General features: G+C 45.5%; 1 protein-coding gene across 2 annotated transcripts in view; it reads left to right on the top strand.

The window, feature by feature from the left end:
• The window catches only part of TDRD9 (tudor domain containing 9), a 405,241-nt gene that overhangs the window by 221,377 nt on the left and 157,284 nt on the right, over positions 1–26,580 (top strand). The gene's annotated exons all lie outside the window — the stretch shown is intronic.

The following is a 26,580-nucleotide window of genomic DNA, read 5'->3' as shown; positions in this document are numbered from 1 at the left end:
TCCTCATCCTCCACCTCTTCCCCAACATCATCCCTTAGCGCTTGCAGTGTTTGTTGAAGCAGGCAGATAAGGGGGACAGTCATGCTGACTAGTGCATCATCTGCACTCGCCATCCGCGTGGAATAATCGAAGGGACGCAAAACCTGGCAGACGTCCTTCATAGTGGCCCACTCTGTAGTTGTGAAGTCTGAACGGCGCGTAATTGCGACTTCTTTGCGCCTGATGCAGCTGGTACTCCATTACTGCTTGCTCCTGCTCACACAACCGCTCCAACATATGTAACGTGGAATTCCACCTGGTAGGTAGGTCACATATGATGCAATGTTCCGGAAGGCGGAATCGGCACTGCAGAGCTGCAATGCGCGATCTTGCCGTGCTGGAACGCCGCAAGTGAGCACCCTCTAGGCGGACCATGTGCAGCAGTGCATCAAGATCCGGATAGTCCCTCAGAAAACTCTGCACAACCAAATTGAACACATGTGCCAGACATGGTATGCGAGTGAGGTTGCCAAGGGCCAAAGCTGCCGCCAGATTTTGGCCATTGTCACACACTACTATGCCTGGCTGGAGATTCGCTGGCACAAACCACACATCGCTCTCCTGCTTGATGGCATTCCAGAGCTCCTGCGATCCTGTGGCTTCGATTCCCCAAAGAAACTAATTTCAAGACGGCCTGTTGACGTTTGGCCACGGCTGTGCTCATGTCGGTCGTAACAGGTAAACGTTCACGGGTCCATGTGGAGGTGGACTGTTACGGCTCCTGCAGCGATGATTCTGAGGAACTTGTGTATGAGGAGGAGTCAATGCGTACAGACTGGATTCCTGCAATCCTTGGAGTGGGCAGAACACGTCCTGCGCCACTCGCACGATCTGTACCCGGCTCAACAACATTAACCCAATGGGCAGTGAGGGAAAGGTATCGCCCCTGTCCATGTTGACTGGTCCACGCATCAGTGGTGAGGTGGACCTTGCTACTGACAGCGTTCAGTAGCGCGTGTTTTATGTGTCCCTCCACATGCTTGTGCAGGGCAGGGACAGATTGCCTGCTGAAATAAAAGCGGCTGGGCACATTGTACTGTGGGACTGCCAATGCCATCAAGTCACGGAAGCTGTCAGTCTCCACCAGCCTGAATGAGAGCATTTCCAGTGACAGAAATTTGGCAATGCCTGCATTCAGAGCCTGTGCTCGGGGGTGGTTTGCCGAGAATAGCCGCCTTTTCTCCCATGCCTGTACTACCGATGGCTGTAGACTGGGCTGGGAGTGTGAGGATGACTGGGAACGTGGTGCTGTGGGTGGAATTACAGTGGGTCTCTGGACAACAGTGCCAGAGGTTTTTCCATGGCGATCCTGGGAGGAAGCCGAACCAGCTGTGTGTGAGCTGGAGGAAGAGGCAACACGAGCTGAAGAGGTGGTAGCTGCCGCTGTTGGTTGGCCTAGGTCTTCAGTGTGTTTTTGTAACTCCACCGTGTGCCTGTTCCGCACATGTTTCCACATATTTGTGGTAGTGAGGTTGCTGACACTTTTCCCTCTTTTGACTTTCTGATTACACAGCTTGCATTTGACAAAGCAAATGTCATCTGCAACTGTGTCAAAAAAGGACCAGGCACTGCAAGTCTTGGGAGCGCCCTTTTTGGCTTTTGGAAGAGACAAGCTCCTAACGGGTGCCAAAGTGGAGGCTACAGGCTCCACAGTCTTCCCCCTCCCTCTCCCTCTTTGGCCCGTTCGGGGAATCTCTTCCTCAGAGCTGCTCCCACCACCTTCCTGTACCTCTCGCCACGATAAGTCAAGGACCTCATCATCTACACTACTCTCTGCCACCAACTGCTCCTCCTGGGTAGTCTCGGCAGCACAGTACGCACCAGAAAGCGGCACCTGAGTCTCATCATCAGATGCATACTGCGCTGTGGTGACCGGAGGCACTGGCCCACCCGCCTCTTCAGAGTCAGAGAGACAAAGCTGTTGGGCATCACTGCACACTGCCTCTTCTTCCATTTCTCCAATGCTGCTTGGCTGGCCCCCTGTTTCCAAGCCAAGAGATTCAGAGAACAGAAGTAGAGACGGCTCCTGTCCTGAATTTTTGCCTGTAGGACATTATTGCAAGAGAGCTTGGCTGAGTAGATTACACAAGAAGGAAAACACACAGCAAGTCAGCAGGATCTAGGAGCAACATGGCAGATGTGACAACCTACATGGTGAGCTGCAGCATGTGCTACATGTTCACAGATCGACCAGAAGAAGAATCCAATTTCACCTGTCAGAAGTGTAGACTAGTGGCCCTTTTAGAAGAAAAGGTGCGGGGTCTGGAAGAAAGAATAGCAACTTTGAAACTCATCAAAGAGAATGAAGACTTTCTAGACAGAACAGAAGCATCTCTACTGGTCACAGAAGGTGAAAAAAGTGTCAGAGAACCTCCAAAAGCAGATGAGTGGAAGCATGTGACCAAAAGAAGCAAGAAGACCATGGAGAAATCACCAACCACACAACTGAAGAACCGATATCAAATCTTTGTAGAGGATGAAGATGGCACACCTAAGAATGAAGCAATACCAGCAAGCAAAAAAGAAAAGGGCACACAGCAACAAGTGACAGCAAAAAGTACAGCCAAGAAGCAACGAAGAGTGGTGGTGGTGGGAGACTCCCTACTGAGAGGCACAGAAGCAACCATCTGCAGACCGGACATAACTGCAAGAGAAGTATGCTGCCTTCCAGGTGCGATGATCAAGGATGTGACCGATAGGATACCAAAGCTCTTCAGCTCCAAGGACGTCCACCCATTTCTTCTGATACATGTTGGCACCAATGACACGGCAAGGAAGGACCTACCGACAATCTGCAAGGACTTTGAAGAGTTGGGGAAGAAAGTAAAGGAACTGGATGCACAGGTAGTTTTTTCTTCTATCCTTCCAGTAGACGGGCATGGCACCAGGAGATGGAACAGGATCCTTGATGCAAACAACTGGCTAAGACGATGGTGCAGACAACAAGGATTTGGATTCCTGGACCACGGTGTGAATTACTGGTATGATGGACTCCTCGCCAGAGACGGACTACACCTCAACAAACCTGGGAAACACACATTCGCCAGAAGACTCGCTACACTCATCAGGAGGGCGTTAAACTAGAAGAAGAGGGGACGGGAAGAAAAACATTAGACTCGAACAAAGACGACCCAGGAAAACATATTCAGAAGGGAGGTAAGAACATTTCTAAAACAATCCACAGTGAGGAGATTGGAACAAAACAAAATCCTCTAAACTGCATGCTCGCAAACGCCAGAAGCCTGACAAACAAGATGGAAGAACTAGAAGCAGAAATATCTACAGGTAACTTTGACATAGTGGGAATAACCGAGACATGGTTAGATGAAAGCTATGACTGTTAACTTACAGGGTTACAGTCTGTTTAGAAAGGATCGTAAAAATCGTAGAGGAGGAGGGGTTTGTCTCTATGTAAAGTCTTGTCTAAAGTCCACTTTAAGGGAGGATATTAGCGAAGGGAATGAGGATGTCGAGTCCATATGGGTTGAAATTCATGGAGGGAAAAATGGTAACAAAATTCTCATTGGGGTCTGTTACAAACCCCCAAATATAACAGAAAGCATGGAAAGTCTACTTCTAAAGCAGATAGATGAAGCTGCAACCCATAATGAGGTCCTGGTTATGGGGGACTTTAACTACCCGGATATTAACTGGGAAACAGAAACCTGTGAAACCCATAAAGGCAACAGGTTTCTGCTAATAACCAAGAAAAATTATCTTTCACAATTGGTGCAGAATCCAACCAGAGGAGCAGCACTTTTAGACCTAATACTATCTAATAGACTTGACAGAATAACAAATCTGCAGGTGGTCGGGCATCTAGGAAATAGCGACCACAATATTGTACAGTTTCACCTGTCTTTCACTAGGGGGACTTGTCAGGGAGTCACAAAAACATTGAACTTTAGGAAGGCAAAGTTTGACCAGCTTAGAGATGCCCTTAATCTGGTAGACTGGGACAATATCCTCAGAAATGAGAATACAGATAATAAATGGGAAATGTTTAAGAACATCCTAAATAGGCAGTGTAAGCGGTTTATACCTTGTGGGAATAAAAGGACTAGAAATAGGAAAAACCCAATGTGGCTAAACAAAGAAGTAAGACAGGCAATTAACAGTAAAAAGAAAGCATTTGCACTACTAAAGCAGGATGGCACCATTGAAGCTCTAAAAAACTATAGGGAGAAAAATACTTTATCTAAAAAACTAATTAAAGCTGCCAAAAAGGAAACAGAGAAGCACATTGCTAAGGAGAGTAAAACTAATCCCAAACTGTTCTTCAACTATATCAATAGTAAAAGAATAAAAACTGAAAATGTAGGCCCCTTAAAAAATAGTGAGGAAAGAATGGTTGTAGATGACGAGGAAAAAGCTAACATATTAAACACCTTCTTCTCCACGGTATTCACAGTGGAAAATGAAATGCTAGGTGAAATCCCAAGAAACAATGAAAACCCTATATTAAGGGTCACCAATCTAACCCAAGAAGAGGTGCGAAACCGGCTAAATAAGATTAAAATAGATAAATCTCCGGGTCCGGATGGCATACACCCACGAGTACTAAGAGAACTAAGTAATGTAATAGATAAACCATTATTTCTTATTTTTAGTGACTCTATAGCGACAGGGTCTGTTCCGCAGGACTGGCGCATAGCAAATGTGGTGCCAATATTCAAAAAGGGCTCTAAAAGTGAACCTGGAAATTATAGGCCAGTAAGTCTAACCTCTATTGTTGGTAAAATATTTGAAGGGTTTCTGAGGGATGTTATTCTGGATTATCTCAATGAGAATAACTGTTTAACTCCATATCAGCATGGGTTTATGAGAAATCGCTCCTGTCAAACCAATCTAATCAGTTTTTATGAAGAGGTAAGCTATAGGCTGGACCACGGTGAGTCATTGGACGTGGTATATCTCGATTTTTCCAAAGCGTTTGATACCGTGCCGCACAAGAGGTTGGTACACAAAATGAGAATGATTGGTCTGGGGGAAAATGTGTGTAAATGGGTTAGTAACTGGCTTAGTGATAGAAAGCAGAGGGTGGTTATAAATGGTATAGTCTCTAACTGGGTCGCTGTGACCAGTGGGGTACCGCAGGGGTCAGTATTGGGACCTGTTCTCTTCAACATATTCATTAATGATCTGGTAGAAGGTTTACACAGTAAAATATCGATATTTGCAGATGATACAAAACTATGTAAAGCAGTTAATACAAGAGAAGATAGTATTCTGCTACAGATGGATCTGGATAAGTTGGAAACTTGGGCTGAAAGGTGGCAGATGAGGTTTAACAATGATAAATGTAAGGTTATACACATGGGAAGAGGGAATCAATATCACCATTACACACTGAACGGGAAACCACTGGGTAAATCTGACAGGGAGAAGGACTTGGGGATCCTAGTTAATGATAAACTTACCTGGAGCAGCCAGTGCCAGGCAGCAGCTGCCAAGGCAAACAGGATCATGGGGTGCATTAAAAGAGGTCTGGATACACATGATGAGAGCATTATACTGCCTCTGTACAAATCCCTAGTTAGACCGCACATGGAGTACTGTGTCCAGTTTTGGGCACCGGTGCTCAGGAAGGATATAATGGAACTAGAGAGAGTACAAAGGAGGGCAACAAAATTAATAAAGGGGATGGGAGAACTACAATACCCAGATAGATTAGCGAAATTAGGATTATTTAGTCTAGAAAAAAGACGACTGAGGGGCGATCTAATAACCATGTATAAGTATATAAGGGGACAATACAAATATCTCGCTGAGGATCTGTTTATACCAAGGAAGGTGACGGGCACAAGGGGGCATTCTTTGCGTCTGGAGGAGAGAAGGTTTTTCCACCAACACAGAAGAGGATTCTTTACTGTTAGGGCAGTGAGAATCTGGAATTGCTTGCCTGAGGAGGTGGTGATGGCAAACTCAGTCGAGGGGTTCAAGAGAGGCCTGGATGTCTTCCTGGAGCAGAACAATATTGTATCATACAATTATTAGGTTCTGTAGAAGGACGTAGATCTGGGTATTTATTATGATGGAATATAGGCTGAACTGGATGGACAAATGTCTTTTTTCGGCCTTACTAACTATGTTACTATGTTACTATGTTACTGCGATCAGGGACCCCGCTGAGAATCGTACTTCGTAGCAGATCGTTTGAAACTTTCTTTCGTCGCTGGATCTCCCGCTGACATCGCTGAATCGGCGTGTGTGACGCCGATTCAGCGATGTCTTCACTGGTAATCAGGGTAAACATCGGGTTACTAAGCGCAGGGCCGCGCTTAGTAACCCGATGTTTACCCTGGTTACCAGTGTAAACGTAAAAAAACAAACACCACATAGTTACCTTCCGTGTCTGTCCTCCGGCGCTGTGCTTCTCTGCACTGGCTGTGAGCGCCGGCCAGCCGGAAAGCACAGCGGTGACGTCACCGCTCTGCTTTACGGCTGTCCGGCGCTGACAGTGCAGAGGAAAGCACAGCGCCGGAGGACAGGCACGGTTACCCGGGAAATTCGGGATCGTTGGTCGCTGGAGAGCTGTCTGTGTGACAGCTCTCCAGCGACCAAACAGCGACGCTGCAGTGATCGACATCGTTGTTGTATCGCTGCAGCATTGTTTCAGTGTGACGGTACTAGTGTGCTTATTCCTGAACAGCTCCTCCTAACAGGTATAAGAAACACTAATTTTCTAAAGTGTGGACTAGACTTTATTATGAGCTAATGTGGCCTACACAACTGTAAAGTGGTGTGTTTGGTGAACTTAACTTTTTTTTTTTTGGGCAGATCTGACTACAGAGCGAGTTTCACTCACACGGAGATCGTGCAGACAGCCGTAAACGGCGCTGCAGGGCCCAAAAAACCTCCTCTATGTTATCCTATGTGGTGTTTTTCCACTATTTTGCTGGATACGGGTGGAAAGCCACTAATAGTTAATTTTTGAAAAAATGTGCACCAGGATGCACTATATTAGCAAAAAAGGACAATGCATTTTACGGTATGAGTCAGTAACGCACCCTGAGCTGAATACAACCGGCTGTGGCTGCACACAGACTACAGGGCGAGCTGCACTCACACGGAGACCGTGCAGACAGCCGGAAACGGCGCTGCAAGGCCCAAAAAAACCTCCTCTATGTGATCCTATGTAGTGTTTTTCCACAATTTAGCTGGATACGGGTGGAAAGCCACTAATAGGAAATTTTTGAAAAAATGTGCAGCAGGCTGCACTATTAGCAAAAAAGGACAATGGATAGAACAGTATGAGGCAGTGTGAACCCCCCTGAGCTGAATACAACCGGGTATGGCTGCACACAGACTACAGAGTGAGCTGCACACACACACATACACAGACACCTTGCAGAACGCTGTTAAAACAGCGCTGCAAGGTGAACACACAGCGGTTGCTAAATTAGCCTGGGAAAAGCGCAATGAAGCAATTCGCTATCTCAACTGGCCCTCAGTCAGAACACAGCATCCTGTCCCTAACTGAATTCACAGCAGAGTGAGCGCAAAATGGCGGCAGCGTTTTTTATAGTGCATCATGACATCATTTCAGCAGCCAATCACAGCCTTGCCAGTAGTTACATGCCCACCATGCTGAACAGGATGTGCCCACACTTGCAATCATTCCTCATTGGCTGAATTTGTGCAGTTTGAATTCTGGGAACTTCTGATTCCGGTATCCGATATGCGGTAAATATCGGAACTTGGTATTGGAATTCCGATACCGCAAATATCGGCCGATACACGATACTTGCGGTATCGGAATGCTCTACACTACTGTACATTTAAAATTGTCGGGGAGGAGCAGACCTCACTAATGACCAACATGAGGACAATGATAAAACAGGAGGTTTAGGCTTCCATCTCGAGCCTGAATCTCCCTCATACCAGCCAAGCAGTACCGCAGAGATCGCGGAAAAGACTTATGGAATCTAGCCCTTCCTCGGATGGCGATGTTTCGGAAGATTCGAATCAGGACGAAAGGGAGGATTCAATAGGAAGAGGGAAAAGATATCTCTTTTCAGCAGTAGACACAGATGAGTTTCTACACGCAGTACGGAACACTATGCAGTTGCAGGACACCCCGGAAGAAGTTTCTATACAGGATGAGATGTTTGGCGGTCAGCGTTCCCAGGTCACTAGAGTTTTCCCTGTTAATAACCACATGCAGTCCATGATCTTAGTAGAGTGGCAGGAGATGGAGAAGAGGCTATAGTAGTACCTAGGGACTGTAGGCTCCGATTGCCTTTCAACCCAGAGGATATAAAGACTTGGGATGAAGTACCCAAGATAGACATGCCATTGGCCAAAGTGGTGAAAAAGACGGCGATCCCGTTCGAGGACTCTTCCGGACTGAAGGAACCAATGGATCGTAAAGCAGATGGGCTACTAAGGAGCGCCTGGGAGTCTTTGGCAGTGATAATTCGGGCCAACATTGCAGCAAACTCTGTAGCCCGGTCCATGCATTTATGGATGGACGATCTGAAGGAACATCTCAAAGCAAAAACTTCCAGAGATGTCATACTTAAATCCCTGCCTTTGTTAAAGCTCGCCACAGGATTCATGGCAGACGCATCGGCAGAATCAATGCGATTCATCGCCAGGAGCGAGTCTTTATCTAATGCGGCCACAAGAGCAATCTGGCTAAAGATTGGTCGGGGAATACCCAGTCAAAAAATAAACTGTGCGATTCCATTTTCAGGGGGTAAAGTGTTTATGCCAATTTTAGATGACATACTATAAAAGGTCTCAGATAAGAAAAATGGGTTCCCTGAGGAGAATACGAGAAAGTACTAGCCCTTTCGTAGATCCCGTCCTAGTCAAAAATAAGACTACAGAGGAAAGGGGAAGACAGGAAGGTGGAGCTATCCCAAAGGGGGTAAGAGTATAGACTTCATCTTCCCGGATCCTGGCTCAGGGACATTCAATAAATGACGTCTTTCGAGTGGGAGGTCTGTTAAAGGATTTTCTAGGTGGTTGGCAGAAGATACTGTATCTCAGAATCCTTGGATGCTTCATACAATTGGCCAAGGCTACAAACTAGAATTCACCAGCCTATACCCCCAGAGAGGTTCATAGTAACCAAATCTCATCCTCTGCTAGACTCCCCTATGTGGACAGACGTCCAGGATCTACTAAAAATAGACGCAGTCATTCCAGTTCGCACTCCAGAGAGAGGCAGGGGTCACTACTCGATTCTCTTTTCAATAAAGAGACCATCAGGAGACTCCAGAACAATCATAAATCTCAAACCCCTGTACAAGTGGATAAAATACAAGAGATTCAAGATGTAGTGCATAAAATCCACGATATCCCTGATAGACAAGTGATGTGCACTTTAGATTTGAAGAGTGCATACTACCATGTCCCAATCCACACTTCCTATCAGAGGTATTTAAGTTTCACCCTGATAAACCAGGGGATAATCCATAATTTTCAATTCTGGTGCCTTCTCTTCGGCCTTGCTTCGTCCCCCAGAATTTTTACCAAGCTGATGATAGAAGTGGTCGCCTACTTAAGAAGCCACGGTATAACCATAGTACCATGTTTGGATGACTTTTTGGTAGTGGTGAGATCCGAGAAACAACTCTAGATCGACTGCCACTTTACAAGCTCCATGCTGCTGGAGCTAGGGTGGATCGTAAATTGGGAGAAATCAAATTTGGTCCCACAATCCAGAATACAATTTCTGGGAGTTGCGGTATATTAGATTCCCACATCAGAACATCCTTTTTTCCAGAAGATAGACAGTCACAATAATCGAAAATGTCCGCCGGTTCAGGAAAAGCCCGTCCTCTATAAAGGAGTCAATGAAGACTCTGGGTTTAATAACGGCTTGTATCCCTTGCATGAAGTGGAGTCCATTTCACTCTCGAGGGTTGCAGAAGGAGGTTCTGAGGACATGGGACAGAAGACAGAGTTCTTTGGACAAGAAGATGACTTTCTCTTTCAGTGAGGAAAGCACTAAATTGGTGGACCATCCCAGAAAACCTGAAAGTAGGTGTACCATGGGTTCTCTGTCCATGTATCACCATTACCACAGATGCCAGTCAGTTCGGATTAGGTGGACATATAGAAGGGAAATACTACCAAGGACAATGGAATCCAGAAATGAAGTCCAGATCATCAAATTTTAGGGAACTATATGCAATATGGAAAGTTCTTTACCAAGCTCGGTCAGAGATTAGAGGCATGTAGAAAAGCCGCGGAGACACCATCACGTGTCTGCCCCTCATCAGTGTGGAGTAGGAAACTGGCTATTAGGAGCAGTGCCTAGTAAAAGGACTATAAACATAAGGATGAGTGACCTTGGAGAGATCAAAACATCCAACACCGTTGAGACACCATCACGTGTTTCTCAACGCAGTGATCCAGAACACTGCCCCCATCCCTTATGGGAAATATGCAAATGCACGTAGAAAAGCCGTGGAGACACCATCACGTGTTTCTCAACGCAAGCAATAAATAGCCAGGTCTCTCACCGGGAAGGAACAACCACCGCATCCAACACCGCGGAGACACCATCACGTGTTTTTCCTCCGCAGTGTTGAATGTAAAGTGCAGATTGTGGCCCTTAGTGTTTTCTTTGACCTTTCTTTAGCCGCACATCCCTGGGTAGCGAGGTTTTCTAGAGCCACACAGAGATTGAGACTCTTTGTAAGGAAGTCATCTCCACCATGGGACCTTAACTTAGTCCTTAATGCCCTGTGTAAACCTCCGTATCTCCTGTCAGAGGACATGGATATAGCCATGCTCTCTTTTAAAACCTCTTTCCTTGTGGCCATTACATCGGCTGAAAGGTTGGGGGAGATGCAGGCTCTATCTATACAGGATCCATATCTACAGATTTTTGATGATAGAATAGTCATGAGGCTTGACCCAACTTTCCTCCCCAAGGTTGTATCTACAAATATGAACCAAGAAGTAATCCTTCCCTCATTCTGCCAGCACCCTAGAAATCCAAAAGAAGGGGTCTATCATAATTTAGACGTCAGAGAGACCGTACTAAAATATCTGAAGGCAACCGAGAGTTGGAGACGAGACAAAAATCTGTTTATACAGTATGGGGGGCCAAATAGGGGCTGTAAATCAGCAAAGGCAACTCTCGCGAGGTGGATAAAGACTACAATAGACTTAGCTTATAGAGCTCAAGGGAAGGTTCCCCCAGACATTCTTAGAGCCCATTCACCCCGAGCTATGGCAACGTCATGGGCAGAAAGGGGGGGGGGGGGGGGAAGCCTTAACAGAACAAATCTGCAGGGCTGCAACTTGGGCCAGTCTTAATACTTTCGCTAGACATTACAAGCTAATTGTTGTTTCAGAACAATTAGCCTTTGGCAGGAAGGTTTTACATGCAGTAGTCCCACCCTAACATTACCATCCTTTGGTACTTCTTCATGGTGCTGTCAGGTGGTGAACTGGAAAACACTAATTAGACCTACCGGTAATTGTACTTCCAGGAATCCATTCTGACAGCACTACTAGTTCCCTCCCTACTGCAAGGCTTTGTTTTGTATACTGATGTGACGTAACATTGGTGTAAGAATAGTTAAAAATTTTTTTTGCATCCATCCAGATGTGGTACTTTGGAAAATCACTAGTGGGTGGTAAGGGGAAGGTGCTTTTAACCACTTGTTGTTCCTGTCCCACTGAGGGTAAGAAGGATGTCCTCCATGGTTAAGTCAAGATAGGTTCCTGGCAATGCAATTACCGCTAGGTCTAATTACAGTTTGTTTGTTTTTTGCCCCAATGACATCTATTTAAGGAAAAAATAAAGTCCCCAGAAACTGACAACCACTTTAAACCCTTTCTGACATTAGACGTACTATCCCGTCGAGGTGGTAAGGGCCCATATGACCACCGATGGAATAATACGTTTAACGCGATCAGCCGCGCTCATGAGGGGATTGCGGCTGGGTGTCAGCTGATTATCACAGCTGACATCCGGCACTATGTGCCAGGAGCGGTCACGGACCGCTCCTGCCACATTAACCCCTGGAACACTGCGATTAAACATGATCGCAGTGTTCCAGCGGCATAGGGAAGCATCGCGCAGGGAGGGGGATCCCTGCGTGCTTCCCTGAGACCCTCGGAGCAACGCGATGTGATCGCGTTGCTCCGAGCGTCTCCTCCATCCTCCCTGCAGGCCCCGGATCCATGATGGCCTTGTGGCTCCTTCTGGGTCCTGCAGGGAGGTGGCTTGCTCGGAGGAGGCACCGGCAAGCCTCCTGTAGTGCCTGTCAGCTGATCTGACATAGTGCATTGCAAAGTGTCAGATCAGCGATCTGACACTTTACCATGATGTCCCACACTGGGTCACAGTAAAAAAGAAAAAAAAAAACATTTACATGTTGAAAAAAAAAATCCTAAATAAATAAAAAAAATATTGTTCCAATAAATACATTTCTTTATGTAAATAAAAAAAACAATAAACGTACACATATTTAGTATTGCCACATCCGTAACGCTCCAACCTATAAAACTGTCCCACTAGTTAACCCCTTCAGTGAATACCATAAAAAAAAAAAAAATACTAGGCTAAAAAACAATTCTGTTCAGAAATGACCGAACGGATAAGCGCGGGGGAGGTGTGTGTCTATGTAAAATCATCCTTAACCCCTTTCTGCCATTAGACATACTATTCCGTCTGTGTGGGGTGGGCCCTACTTCCCAAGGACGGAATAGTACGAACAGCGCAATCAGCCGCGCTCACGGGGGGAGCGCGGCCGGGTGTCAGCTGACTATCGCAGCTGACATCTGGCATTATGTGCCAGGAGCCGTTACGAACCGCCCTCGGCACATTAACCCCCGGCACACTGCGATCAAACATGATCGCAGTGTTCCGGCGGTATAGGAAGCATCGTGCAGTGAGGGAGCTCCCTGTGTGCTTCCCTGAGACCCTAGGAGCAACGCGATGTGATTGCGTTGCTGCGAGGGTCTCTTATCTCCTCCTGCAGCAGGCCCGTATCCAAAATGGCCGCGGGGCTGCATCCGGGTCCTGCATGGAGGTGGCTTACCAGCGCCTGCTCAGAGCAAGCGCCGGTAAGCGTCCCTGCTGTGCCTGTGTGATCGCTGATCTCACACCGTGCACAGCAAAGTGTCAGATCAGCGATCTGTCAATAAAATGTGATCCTACCCCCCCCCCCCCCGCCCCGCTGTAATAGTACTGACCCGAAGGATAAAACTGCTTTAGCAATTTTACCAAACGTGGAACGGTATAAACGCCCTCCCAAAAGAAATTCATGAATTTCTGGTTTGTGGTCATTCTGCCTCACAAAAATCGGAATAAAAAGCGATCAAAAAACGTGCCCGAAAATGTTACCAATAAAAATGTCAACTTGTCCCGCAAAAAACAAGACCTCACATGACTCTGTGGACCAAAATATGGAAAAATTATAGCTCTCAAAATGTGGTAACGCAAAAAATATTTTTTGCAATAAAAAGAGTCTTTTAGTGTGTGACGGCTGCCAGTCCTAAAAATCCGATAAAAAGCCCACTATAAAAGTAAATCAAACCCCTCTTCATCACCCCCTTAGTTAGGGAAAAATAAAAAAAAATATTTATTTTCATTTTCCCATTAGGGTTAGGGCTACAGCTAGGGTTGGGGCTAAAGTTAGGGTTAGGGTTTGGATTACATTTACGGTTGGGAATAGGGTTGGGATTAGGTTAGGGGTGTGTCAGGGTTAGGGGTGTGGTTAGGGTTACCATTGAGATTAGGGTTAGGGGTGTGTTTGGATTAGGGTTTCAGTTATAATTGGGGGGTTTCCACTGTTTAGGCACATCAGGGGCTCTCCAAACGTGACATGGCGTCCGATCTCAATTCCAGCCAATTCTGTGTTGAAAAAGTAAAACAGTGCTCCTTCCTTTCCGAGCTCTCCCGTGCTCCAACACAGGGGTTTACCCCCACATATGGGGTATAGGCGTACTCAGGACATATTGGACAACAAATTTCTCCTGTTACCTTTGGTAAAATACAAACTGAGGGCTAAAAAATAATTTTTGTGGGAAAAAAAAGATTTTCCAATATGGGGTCACTTGTGGGGGGTTTCTACTGTTTAGTTACATGAGGGGCTCTGCAAATGCAACGTGACGCCTGCAGACCAATCCATCTAAGTCTGCATTCCAAATGGTGCTCCTTCCCTTCTGAGCTCTGCCATGCGCCCAAACGGTGGTTCTCCCCCAAATATTGGGTATCAGCGTACTCAGGACAAATTGGAGAACAACTTTTAGGGTCCAATTTCTTCTTTTACCCTTGGGAAAATACAAAACGGGGGCTAAAAAATAATTTTTGTGGAAAGATTATTTATTTTCACGGCTCTGTGTTATAAACTAGTGAAACACTTTGGGGTTCAAAGCTCTCACAACACATCTAGATAAGTTCCTTAGGGGGTCTACTTTCCAAAATGGTGTCACTTGTGGGTGGTTTCAATGTTTAGGCACATCAGTGGCTCTCCAAACGCAACATGGCGTCCCATCTCAATTCCTGTCAATTTTGCATTGAAAAGTCAAATGATGCTCCTTCTCTTCCGAGCTCTCCCTAGCGCCCAAACAGTGGTTTACCCCCACATATTGAGTATCATCGTACTCAGGACAAATTGTACAACATCTTTTGGGGTCCTTTTTCTCCTGTTACTTTTGGTAAAATAAAACAAATTGGAGCTGAAGTAAATTTTTTGTGAAAAAAAGTTAAATGTTCATTTTTATTTAAACATTCCAAAAATTCCTGTGAAACACCTGACGGGTTAATAAACTTCTTGAATGTGGTTTTGAGCACCTTGAGGGGTGCAGTTTTTAGAATGGTGTCACACTTGGTTATTTTCTATCATATAGACCCCTAAAAATGACTTCAAATGAGATGTGGTCCCTAAAAAAAAGTGTTGTAAAAATGCAAAATTGCTGGTCAAATTTTAACCCTTATAACTACCTAACAAAAAAAAATTTTGGTTCCAAAATTGTGCTGATGTAAAGTAGACATGTGGGAAATGTTACTTATTAAGTGTTTTGTGTGACATATCTCTGTGATTTAATTGCATAAAAATTCAAAGTTGGAAAATTGCTAAATTTTCTAAATTTTCGCCAAATTTCCGTTTTTTATCATGAAGTACAACATGTCACGAGAAAACAATGTCAGAATCACTGGGATCCGTTGAAGCGTTCCAGAGTTATAACCTCATAAAGGGACAGTGGTCAGAATTGGAAAAATTGATCGGCGTCTGCGCGAGCGCAAAGCTGTGCACCATATGGCAGTGTCCTCTGAGCAAAGTCCTGAACCTATGCAATGTTGATAGGATTTTGACTAGAACAGAACGGCAGGAATTCAGACGTCAGAATAGGCTGTGTTTTTACTGTGGTGATTCTGCTCATGTTATCTCTGATTGCCTAAGCGTACTAAGAGAGTCGCTAGGTCTGTTACCATTAGTACTATACAGCCTAAATTTCTCTTATCTGTGACCCTGATTTGCTCATTGTCGTCCTTTTCTGTCATGGCATTTGTGGATTCAGGCGCTGCCCTGAACTTAATGGACTTAGAATTCGCCAGGCGCTGTGGTTTTTCCTTGCAGCCTTTGCAGAGCCCTATTCTTTTGAGGGGTATTGATGCTACACCCTTGGCCAAGGATAAACCTCAGTACTGGACACAGATGACTATGTACATGGCTCCTTGCACATCAGGAAGATTGCCGTTTTCTGGTGTTGCATAACCTGCATGAAGTTGTTGTACTGGGTTTTCCATGGTTACAGGAACATAATCCGGTGCTGGATTGGAAAACTATGTCTGTGACTAGTTGGGGTTGTCAAGGGGTACATAGTGACATTCCTTTGATGTCAATTTCCTCTTCCCCCTCTTCTGAGGTCCCTGAGTTTTTGTCGGATTTCCAGGATGTATTTGATGAGCCCAAGTCCAGTTCCCTTCCTCCGCATCGGGACTGTGATTGTGCTATTAACTTGATTCCTGGTTGCAAGTTCCCTAAGGGCCGACTTTTCAATCTGTCTGTGCCAGAGCATGCCGCCATGCGGAGTTATGTTAAGGAGTCTTTGGAGAAGGGGCATATTCGGCCCTCTTCGTCACCATTGGGAGCGGGTTTCTTTTTTGTTGCTAAGAAGGATGGCTCCTTGAGACCCTGTATTGATTATCGTCTTCTTAATAAGATCACGTTCAAATTCCAATACCCCTTGCCTTTGCTTACTGATTTGTTTGCTCAGATTAAGGGGGCTAGTTGGTTTACTAAGATTGACCTCCGAGGGGCATATAATCTTGTTCGTATTAAACAGGGTGACGAATGGAAAACTGCATTTAATACGCCCGAAGGCCATTTTGAATACCTTGAGATGCCATTTGGGATCTCTAATGCTCCATCTGTGTTCCAGTCTTTCATGCATGATATTTTCCGCAATTATCTTGATAAATTCATGGTCGTATATTTAAATGATATTTTAATTTTTTTCCGATGATTGGGAGTCTCATGTGAAGCAGGTCAGGATGGTGTTCCAGATCCTTTGTGATAATGCTTTTTTTGTGAAGGGGTCTAAGTGCCTATTCGGAGTTCAGAAGGTCTCTTTTTTGGGTTTTATTTTTTCTCCCTCGTCTATAGAAATGGATCCTGTTAAGGTCCAAGCTATTCATGACTGGATTGAACCCACATCTGTGAAGGGCCTTCAAAAATTTTTGGGCTTTGCTAATTTCTATCGCTGTTTCATTGCCAACTTTTCCAGTGTGGTTAAGCCCCTTACTGATTTGACGAAGAAAGGCGCTGATGTGACGAATTGGTCCTCTGCGGGGTGTTGAGGCCTTTCAGGAGCTTAAACGCCGATTTACTTCTGCCCCTGTGTTGCGTCAGCCGGATGTTTCTCTTCCTTTTCAGGTTGAGGTCGACGGTTCTGAGATTGTGGCAGGGGCCGTTTTGTATCAGAGGGAGTCTGATGGTTCTTTGATGAAACTGTGCTTTTTTCCCCAGAAAGTTTTCGCCTGCGGAACGCAATTATGATGTCGGCAATCGGGAGTTGTTGGCTATGAAGTGGGTGTTTGAGGAGTGGCGACATTGGCTTGAGGGAGCTAAGCACCGCGTTGTGGTCCTGACCGATCATAAGAATCTGATTTACCTCGAGTCGGCCAAGCGGCTGAATCCTAGACAGGCTCGATGGTCCCTGTTTTTCTCCCGTTTTGATTTTGTGGTCTCGTATCTTCCGGGATCTAAGAATGTTAAGGCTGATACCCTCTCTAGGAGTTTTTCGCCTGATTCTCCTGGAGTCCTTGAGCCGGTTGGCATTCTTAAGGAAGGGGTGATTCTTTCTGCCATCTCCCCTGATTTGCGGCGGGTGCTTCAGGAATTTCAGGCTGATAGGCCTGACCGCTGTCCTGTGGGGAAGCTGTTTGTTCCTGATAGATGGACAAGTAAGCTGATTTCTGAGGTTCATTGTTCAGTGTTGGCTGGTCATCCTGGGATTTTTGGTACCAGAGATTTGGTTGCGAGGTCCTTTTGGTGGCCTTCCTTGTCGCGCGATGTCCGTGCTTTTGTCCAATGCTGTGGGACTTGCGCCTGAGCCAAGCCTTGCTGTTCCCGCGCTAGTGGGTTGCTTTTGCCTTTGCCGGTCCCCGAGAGGCCCTGGACGCATATTTCCATAGATTTTATTTCGGATCTTCCTGTTTCCCAGAAGATGTCTGTTATCTGGGTTGTTTGTGACCGGTTCTCTAAAATGGTCCATCTGGTACCTTTGCCTAAGTTGCCTTCCTCCTCAGATCTGGTTCCATAGTTTTTTCAGCATGTGGTTCGTTTGCATGGCATTCCGGAGAATATTGTGTCTGACAGAGGTTCTCAGTTTGTCTCTAGATTTTGGCGGGCCTTTTGTGCTAGGATGGGCATTGATTTGTCTTTTTCTTCGGCGTTTCATCCTCAGACTAATGGCCAAACTGAGCGAACTAATCAGACCTTGGAGACCTATTTGAGATGCTTTGTGTCTGCTGATCAGGATGATTGGGTGTCTTTCTTGCCGTTGGCCGAGTTTGCCCTTAATAATCGGGCTACTTTGGTTTCACCTTTCTTTTGTAATTTTGGTTTTCATCCTCGCTTTTCTTCTGGGCAGGTTGAGCCTTCTGATTGTCCTGGTGTTGATTGTGTGGTGGACAGGCTGCAGCAGATTTGGACTCATGTGGTGGACAATTTGACGTTGTCTCAGGAAAGGGCTCAACGTTTTGCTAACCGCCGTCGGTGTGTTGGTCCCCGGCTTCGTGTGGGGGATTTGGTTTGGTTGTCTTCTCGTCATGTTCCTATGAAGGTTTTGTCCCCTAAGTTTAAGCCTCGGTTTATTGGTCCTTATAAAATTTCTGAAATTATTAATCCGGTGTCTTTTTGTTTGGCTCTTCCAGCCTCTTTTGCCATTCATAATGTTTTCCATAGATCTTTGTTGCGGAGATATGTGGTGCCCGTTGTTCTCTCGGTTGACCTTCCTGCCCCGGTGTTGGTTGAGGGAGAGTTGGAATATGAGGTTGACAAAGTTTTGGATTCTCGTTTTTCGAGGCGGAGGCTTCAGTATCTTGTCAAGTGGAAGGGTTATGGCCAGGAGGATAATTCTTGGGTTGTTGCCTCCGATGTCCATGCCACCGATTTGGTTCGTGCTTTTCACTTGGCTCGTCCAGATCTGCCTGGGGGCTCTGGTGAGGGTTCGGTGACCCCTCCTCAAGGGGGGGGGTACTGTTGTGAATTCCGCTCTTGGGCTCCGTCCGGTGGTTGTAAGTGGCACTTTTGTGAGTTCTGCTCTTGGGCTCCCTCTTGTGGTTTCTACTGGTATGGCTGCTCCTTGGAGTTAGCTGTCATCAGCTGCCTCCACTGATCGTCTTTTCTGCTCGGCTATTTATGCCTGGCTCTTTCCTTCAGCCAGTGCCACTTGTAAATGGTTCCTGGTTGGATTCACATCTCTTTGGATTTCCCTGTTATCCTGACCAGTTCAGCAAAGCTAAGTTCTTGCTTGCTCTTTTCTGTTCACAGATTGTGGACTTATCCGTTCTGTGCTTTCTATGTTTCTCCAGCTTATCAGTATGAATTAATTCTGTCTTGCTGGAAGCTCTGGGAAGCAGATTTACCCTCCACACCTTTAGTCAGGTCTGCATATTTTTTGTAAACTCTGCGTGGATTTTTGTAGTGTTTTATACTGACCGCACAGTATTCCATCCTGTCCTATCTATCAAGCTAGACTGGCCTCCTGTGCTCATCCTGGTTTCATTCTGTGTATGTCTTTTCCCTCTCCACTCACAGTCATTATTTGTGGGGGGCTAATCTATCCTTTGGGGATTTTCTCTGAGGCAAGATAGTTTTCCTGCTTCTATCTTTAGGGGTAGTTAGCTCTTAGGCTGTGACGAGGTGCCTAGGGAGAGTTAGGAGCATCCCACGGCTACTTCTAGTGTTGTGTTGAGCTTAGGGACTGCGGTCAGTACAGTTACCACTTCCTTCAGAGCTCGTTCCATGTTGCTCCTAAACCACCGCATCATAACAGAGAATATCCTCGTAAAGCAAGTAGATGAAACTGTGACTCAAGGAGAAGACATTATTATGGGGGACTTCAACTACCCTGAAATAGATTGGGGAACCGAAACCTGCAGTTCCAGCAAAGGTAATCGGTTTTTGACAACTATGAGAGACAATTACCTTTCACAACTGGTTCGGGACCAAACAAGAAGGGGGGCACTGCTAGACCTAATATTAACCAACAGGCCAGACCGCATAGCAAATATAAGGGTTGGGGGTCACTTGGGGAATAGTGATCACAAAATAATAAGTTTTCATGTATCCTTTAATGAGATGTGTAGTAGAGGGGTTACAAGGACACTAAACTTCAGGAGGGCAAATATCCAATGAATGAGAGATGATCTTGGTGCAATTAAATGGGACGATATCCTGAGACCTAAAAATACACAGAGAAAATGGGAGACGTTTATTAGCATCCTGGATAGGACCTGTGCACAGTATATACCGTATGGGAATAAACATATTAGAAATAGGAGGAAACCAATATGGCTAAATAGAGCTGTAAGGGGCGCAATAAGTGACAAAAAGAAAGCATTTAGAGGATTAAAGGAAGTAGGTAGTGATGAGGCATTAAATAAATACAGAAAATTAAATAAAACCTGTAAAAAGCAAATCAAGGCAGAAAAGATTGAGACTGAGAGACTCATAGCCAGAGAGAGTAAAAATAATCCCAACATATTCTTTAACCCCTTCACGACATGCGCCGTACTAGTACGGCACATGTCGTGTCTCCCCCTTTGATGTGGGCTCTGGCGGTGAACCCACATCAGTCGCGACATGTCAGCTGTTTTGTACAGCTGACATGTGCACGCAATAGCGGCACATGTCAGCGATTCACCCGCTGCTATTAACCTGTTTAATGCCGCTGTCAAACGCTGACAGCAGCATTTAACTACCGCTTCCGGCCGCGTGGCCGGAAATGAGCGCATCGCCGACCCCGTCACATGATCGGGGGTCAGCGATGTGTCAGGACAGTAACCATAGAGGTCCTTGAGACCTCTATGGTTACTGATGCCAGCTAGCTGTGAGCGTCACCCTGTGGTCGGCGCTCATAGCAAGCCTGCATTTTAGCTACATAGCAGCGATCTGATGATCGTTGCTATGTAGCAGAGCCGATCGAGGCTATTGAAGCATGGCCAAGTTAAAAAAAACAAAAAAAAAAAAAACCTAAAGGTTTAAATCACCCCCCTTTCGCCCCATCCTAAATAAAACAATAAAAAAAATCCAACCAATACATATTTGGTATCGCCGCATTCAGAATCACCCGATCTATCAATAAAAAAAAGCATTAACCTAATCGCTAAACAGCGTAGCGAGAAAAAAAAAAATTGAAACGCCAGAATTGTTTTTTTGGTCACCAAGACATCGCATTAAAATGCAATAACGGGCGATCAAAAGAACGTATCTGCACAAAGTGGAATCATTAAAAACATCAGCTCGGCACGCAAAAAATAAGCCCTCACCCGACCCCAGATCACGAAAAATGGAGACGCTACGGGTATCGGAAAATGGCGCGTTTTTTTTTTTTTTTTTTAGCAAAGCTTTGAATTTTTTTTTCACCACTTACATTAAAAAATAACCTAGACATGTTTGGTGTCTATGAACTCGTAATGACTTGGAGAATCATAATATCAGGCCAGTTTTAGCATTTAGTGAAGCTAGAAAAAAAGCCAAACAAAAAAAAAGTGTGGGATTGCACTTTTTTTTTTTTGCAATTTCACCACACTTGGGAATTTTTCCCGTTTTCTAGTACAAGACATGGTAAAACCAATGGTGTCGTTCAAAAGTACACCTCGTCCTGCAAAAAATAAGCCCACACATGACCATATTGACGGAAAAATAAAAAAGTTGTGGCTCTGGGAAGGAGGGGAGCAAAAAATGAAAACGCTAAAACGAAAAAGGGCAGCAGCGGGAAGGCGTTAACTATGTAAATAGTAAGAAACTAAAAAATGATAGTGTTGGCCCCCTTAAAAATATTCTGGGTGGATGAGGATGAGGAAAAAGCCAATATGCTAAATTACTTTTTTTCATCAGTATTTACACAAGAAAATCCCATGGCAGACAATATGATCAGTGATAACAAAAATTCCCCATTAAATGTTACCTGCTTAAGGCCGGCCTCACACTCAGCGTTGAAAAATACGGTCCGTATTTTACGGCCGTAATACGCTACAAAATTAGAAATACGGTGGTCTGTAAGAACTCCGTAGGCAAGGTGTGGTCGCGTATTTTGCGCATGTAATGTTGCGTATGTAATCCGTATGCCCACCGTAATGCGTGTTTTTCACGCAACCTGACAAAATGGACATTTAACGGTTTTGGCGGTTGAAATTGATTTAAATTACCCTCATCAACCCTATTTAAGGCCTCTCCAACAGGTGTCTCACTCCCATATGGTCATTTTGTGGTTTTGCAACTGTTGGAGTGTTGTTGTAACATTTGGACCATGTCTGACCACCTGCAGTTCACCCCAACGCAGCGAGTTTTGTTTAACTGGCTATTGTCTCGTCGGTTTGGGCACCCATACCCTGTGATTGTGGATCCGCGAAGGAGGAGCAGAAGAATGTGGGTGCATCCTCTTCTGACTAAACGCCTCACTAAAGGCCATTTTCATCGGCTATATACAGCTCTGCGGGAACATCCAGACAAGTTATATCTCTACTGTCGCATGTCTATCCAAACATTTGACAGATTGTTGGAGATATTACGCCCAGGAATAACATTTCAGGACACAAGGCTGCGCAAAGCTATCTCTGCTCAGGAGCGTCTTCTCCTCACGTTACGGTATGTATTCTCCATCCTCACATACTGTATGTTGATGATCTTTTTTCAAATTTTTTCTTCTTGTTTAAATTTTTACCCATAATATGTGTACATTAAGGCTAAAGCAGATGTGACAACGTGACGTAACTGTTATATTTCAGCCCCTTAAGGCCATTTTTCCCTTTTCAGTGTTAATTTAGTATCCCACAAATGCAAATATGATTGTGCTTATTCATGTTTTGTGTGCACTCTTGAAACATACCTAATTTTTTGTGTTTGTTTCACTTACAGATTTCTGTCCACTGGATTGTCCTTTGCGGGTCTCCACCTTGAATTTTTGATTGGCCGCTCCACCATTTCTGGCATTGTGCGGTTAACCTGTCACCAAATATGGGATAGACTTAAGGACCTTGTGATGCCTGAGCCCAAACAGGCTGATTGGCTCAAAATAGCCCATGGGTTCAAGGTCAATTGTGACTTCCCAAACTGCATTGGAGCGGTGGATGGGAAACATATTAGGGTACGTAAGCCGCCGAACTCTGGCTCCCAATTCTACAACTATAAGCAGTTTTTCTCTGTAGTTCCGTTAGCTGTAGTTGACAGTAACTACAGGTTTATAATTGTAGACATTGGGGCCTATGGACGAACTGGAGACTCTAGGGTCTTCAATTCGTCTATAATGGGTCGGCGGCTATGTGAAAACCAGTTAGACCTCCCACCACCACAACAACTCCCAGGCTCCACTGCAGAAGCACTGCCTTTTTTTTTGGTTGGAGATGAGGCCTTCCAACTCACCAGAGACGTCATGAGGCCTTATCCCCGGCGCAACCTGGACCACCGTCGGAGGATATTTAATTTGCGCCTTTCTAGGGCGCGCAGACTGGTGGAGTGCGCCTTTGGTATTCTGGTGGCCAAATGGCGTGTCCTACAGACTGCCATGCAGCTCAGTGAGGCTACAGTCAATGAAGTAATCAAAGCATCAGTAATTTTGCACAACTATACCCACATACATGATTGCTTCTCAGATGGCAATGATGAACACATGTTGCGTAGTGTCATTAGTCCAACACCACATGGGCCTCCTCCGCGCCGTCCCCTTTCTGGCATCAAAGTTAGGGATGTATTGACCAATTATTTTGTTTCTCCTTAGGGTTCTACTCCCTGGCAAGATTATGCTGTTTCTCAGTTGTGATTTTTTTTTTTAAAGATATGTTTTTTAAATATACTATTATCAACCACTGAAAACGTACTGTGTGTGTTTTTTAACTTAATGACCATATGTTTCTGTTTTCTGAATATGTGTGTGATGCAAAAATGATTAGTCTACAAACATCAATTGGCTTTTTTGAAAACTTTTTACTATCTTTGCAACCCTTTTTTTTTTGGTTTTTAACACCATATTTTAGCCATATGGTTTTTATAACCTTTTTTTATGGGTTGCTTTATACCAAGGATCCACAACAAAGTGGAAATGTTTAGAAAACACAACATTAACATGGTAGCCAGCTACCAAAACAAAAACAAAAAAACAGAAAAAAATTACAGATCCCTGTAAGTTGGTGGGGGAGATGTTGCCAGCTCTGGGTCCTGGTCTGGGGGCCTTTGTTGGGCCGAAGGCAGTTCATCCTGTGAGGATGCAGTGGCTTGTGGCCCAGAATACTGGCCTTGTCCATATTGGCCAGATGTGTGTTGACCATAAGCCATTTGCCTCTGTGCATCATGCTGAGGTACAGATTGCCTTGCATCATACCCCAACCCAAAATGGCCATGTTGTCCAAACCCAGGTTGGGACCAGCCAACATCACTGGGTCTGGAGAAGTGGCCATATTGGGATTGGGGGTTGAAGCCTGCCATTTGGTACTCTAATGGCCTTTGTAGATTTTGGGATGGGAGGGGTTGAATTGGAGGCATACGTGGAGTAGGTGCAGCAAATCCTGATTGATTGGGCTCCTGTTGAGGGAATTGAAGGCGCAAGAGGTTGGTTTGGCCAAGCTGCCTTCGCTCCAGGTATTCAAAAACCTCATAGGGGTTATTTGGAGGGGTGCTTAAATCAATCAGGATTTGCATACACCCTCTCACACGTAGCCTCACCTCACGGGGAAGGGGTCTAAGGTATCGGGCAAGGCTGCGGGCAAAGGCCTCCTCGCCATCATCTGTGGCTGCCCTGGCCAAATAGTTGAGGACCCCAGCATCAACATCACTTCTTCTGCCTTCAAGCTCTCTCCTTCTCCGTGATCTCCGTAAAGGCCCAGCTGCCTGTGGGGATGACACCAGTGGGCCTGTAGGGCTGCTGCTGTGGCCATGTTCCACAAGCCTTTCCACATCATGTGCTGCTGAGGGTGGTGGTGCAGCATCTTCATCACTTGCTGCTGCCTGCAGTGATGATGATGCTGATGGGTCCTCAATGATGGATGCTGATGCAGCCACAGATGGTCCTGCAACCTCTTCCTCCACACTTACAGGATCAATGATAGGGTCTGATTCTGATCCGGTTTCCCTCTCTGTGAGGTTTGACTGTGTTCTGTTAAGAAAACAATAAAAGGAAATTATTCTTTTGACAATGTTTAATTAGACATCGGTGTGCAATATTAACACAAAAAAAAACACAACCTCAGAGCAGCACAACATCTCCTTCTCTACTCCCCTATTATCTCATATTCACACAAGAATATACAAGATTTGTCTTGTAGATCCCCACAAATGTAACAAACACTATCACGACACATCATAATGTGGCATACCACTGCTCCTTCACCCCAATCCCACTGCCACCCTCTGTTACCCTCCCTTCCTTTGAGGTGCACTCTATGCGCATCTATTCCCCCACCAACCTCCAACTGGCTGTCATTTACCGCCCCCCAGGGCCAGCCACCATCTTCTTTGACCACTTCACCACCTGGCTACTTCATTTCCTTTCTGCGGACATCCCCACTATCATCATGGGCGACTTCAACATCCCCATTGACACTTCCCTCTCAGCTGCCACTAAACTTCTATCTCTCACTTCCTCCTTCGGCCTCACTCAATGGTCTTCTGCAGCCACTCACAAAGACGGTCACACACTGGACCTCATCTTCACCCGCCTCTGCTCTCTATCTAACCTCTCTAACTCACCTCTTCCACTCTCTGACCACAACTTTCTCACATTCTCATCTCTCTCCACTCCATGTCTACAATCCCCACCCCACAAACTTTCACACCCTCGCAGAAATATTAAACATCTTGACCTACATTCATTCTCTGAATCCCTCCTCCCCCTCACAGGCATAAGTTCCATACACAATGCGGATGACGCTGCTGCTCTATATAATACCACAATAGCTGTAGCTTTGGAATCTGCTGCCCGACTTACACATACCAAAGCTCGCAAAATCAACAGACAGCCCTGGCACACCAGCCTGACCAAAGAACTTAGGCGAGCTTCCAGAGCTGGTGAGCGCAGATGGTAAAGATCCCACTCTAACGAGCACTTCATCGCATTCAAACAGTCCCTCACTACTTTCAAGACCACACTTGCCACAGCTAAACAAACCTACTTCTCATCTCTCATATCCTCCCTCTCTCACAACCCTAAACAGTTATTCAACACCTTCAATTCTCTCCTCCGTCCCCCAGCACCTCCTCCCTCCCCACTTATCTTTGCTGAAGACTTTGCCTCATTTTTCAAGCAGAAGATTGATAGCATTAGAGACAGTTTTGGTCAACAACCCCCAGAGCTCTTCCTCCCGATTTCACAGCCCTCCACCTCCAAAACCAACTTCTCCACCATTACAGAAGATCAACTCTCCACTCTACTCTCAAGATCACATCTCACCACCTGTGCACTTGACCCACTCCCATCCCACCTCATCCCAAACCTCACCACAATCTTCATCCCAACCCTAACCCATCTCTTCAACTTATCTCTAACAACTGGTGTTTTCCCCTCAAGCTTTAAACATGCCTCCATCACACCTATCCTCAAAAAGCCCTCTCTTGACCCATCCTCTGTATCTAGCTATCGCCCTATATCACTTCTCCCCTATGCCTCCAAACTACTGGAACAACACGTTTACCTTGAACTGTCCTCCCATCTCTCTTCCTGCTCCCTCTTTGACCGCCTACAATCTGGCTTCCGGTCACACCATTCCACCGAAACTGCCCTAACTAAAGTCACCAATGACCTCTTAACCGCCAAGAGCAAGCGACACTACTCTGTCCTCCTCCTCCTCGACCTGTCGGCTGCCTTTGACACAGTGGACCATTCCCTATTATTACAAACCCT

This window comes from Ranitomeya imitator, chromosome 1 (assembly GCF_032444005.1).
Source record: "Ranitomeya imitator isolate aRanImi1 chromosome 1, aRanImi1.pri, whole genome shotgun sequence".
NCBI lineage: Eukaryota > Metazoa > Chordata > Amphibia > Anura > Dendrobatidae > Ranitomeya > Ranitomeya imitator.
This window is presented reverse-complemented; position numbering and strand designations above follow the sequence as displayed.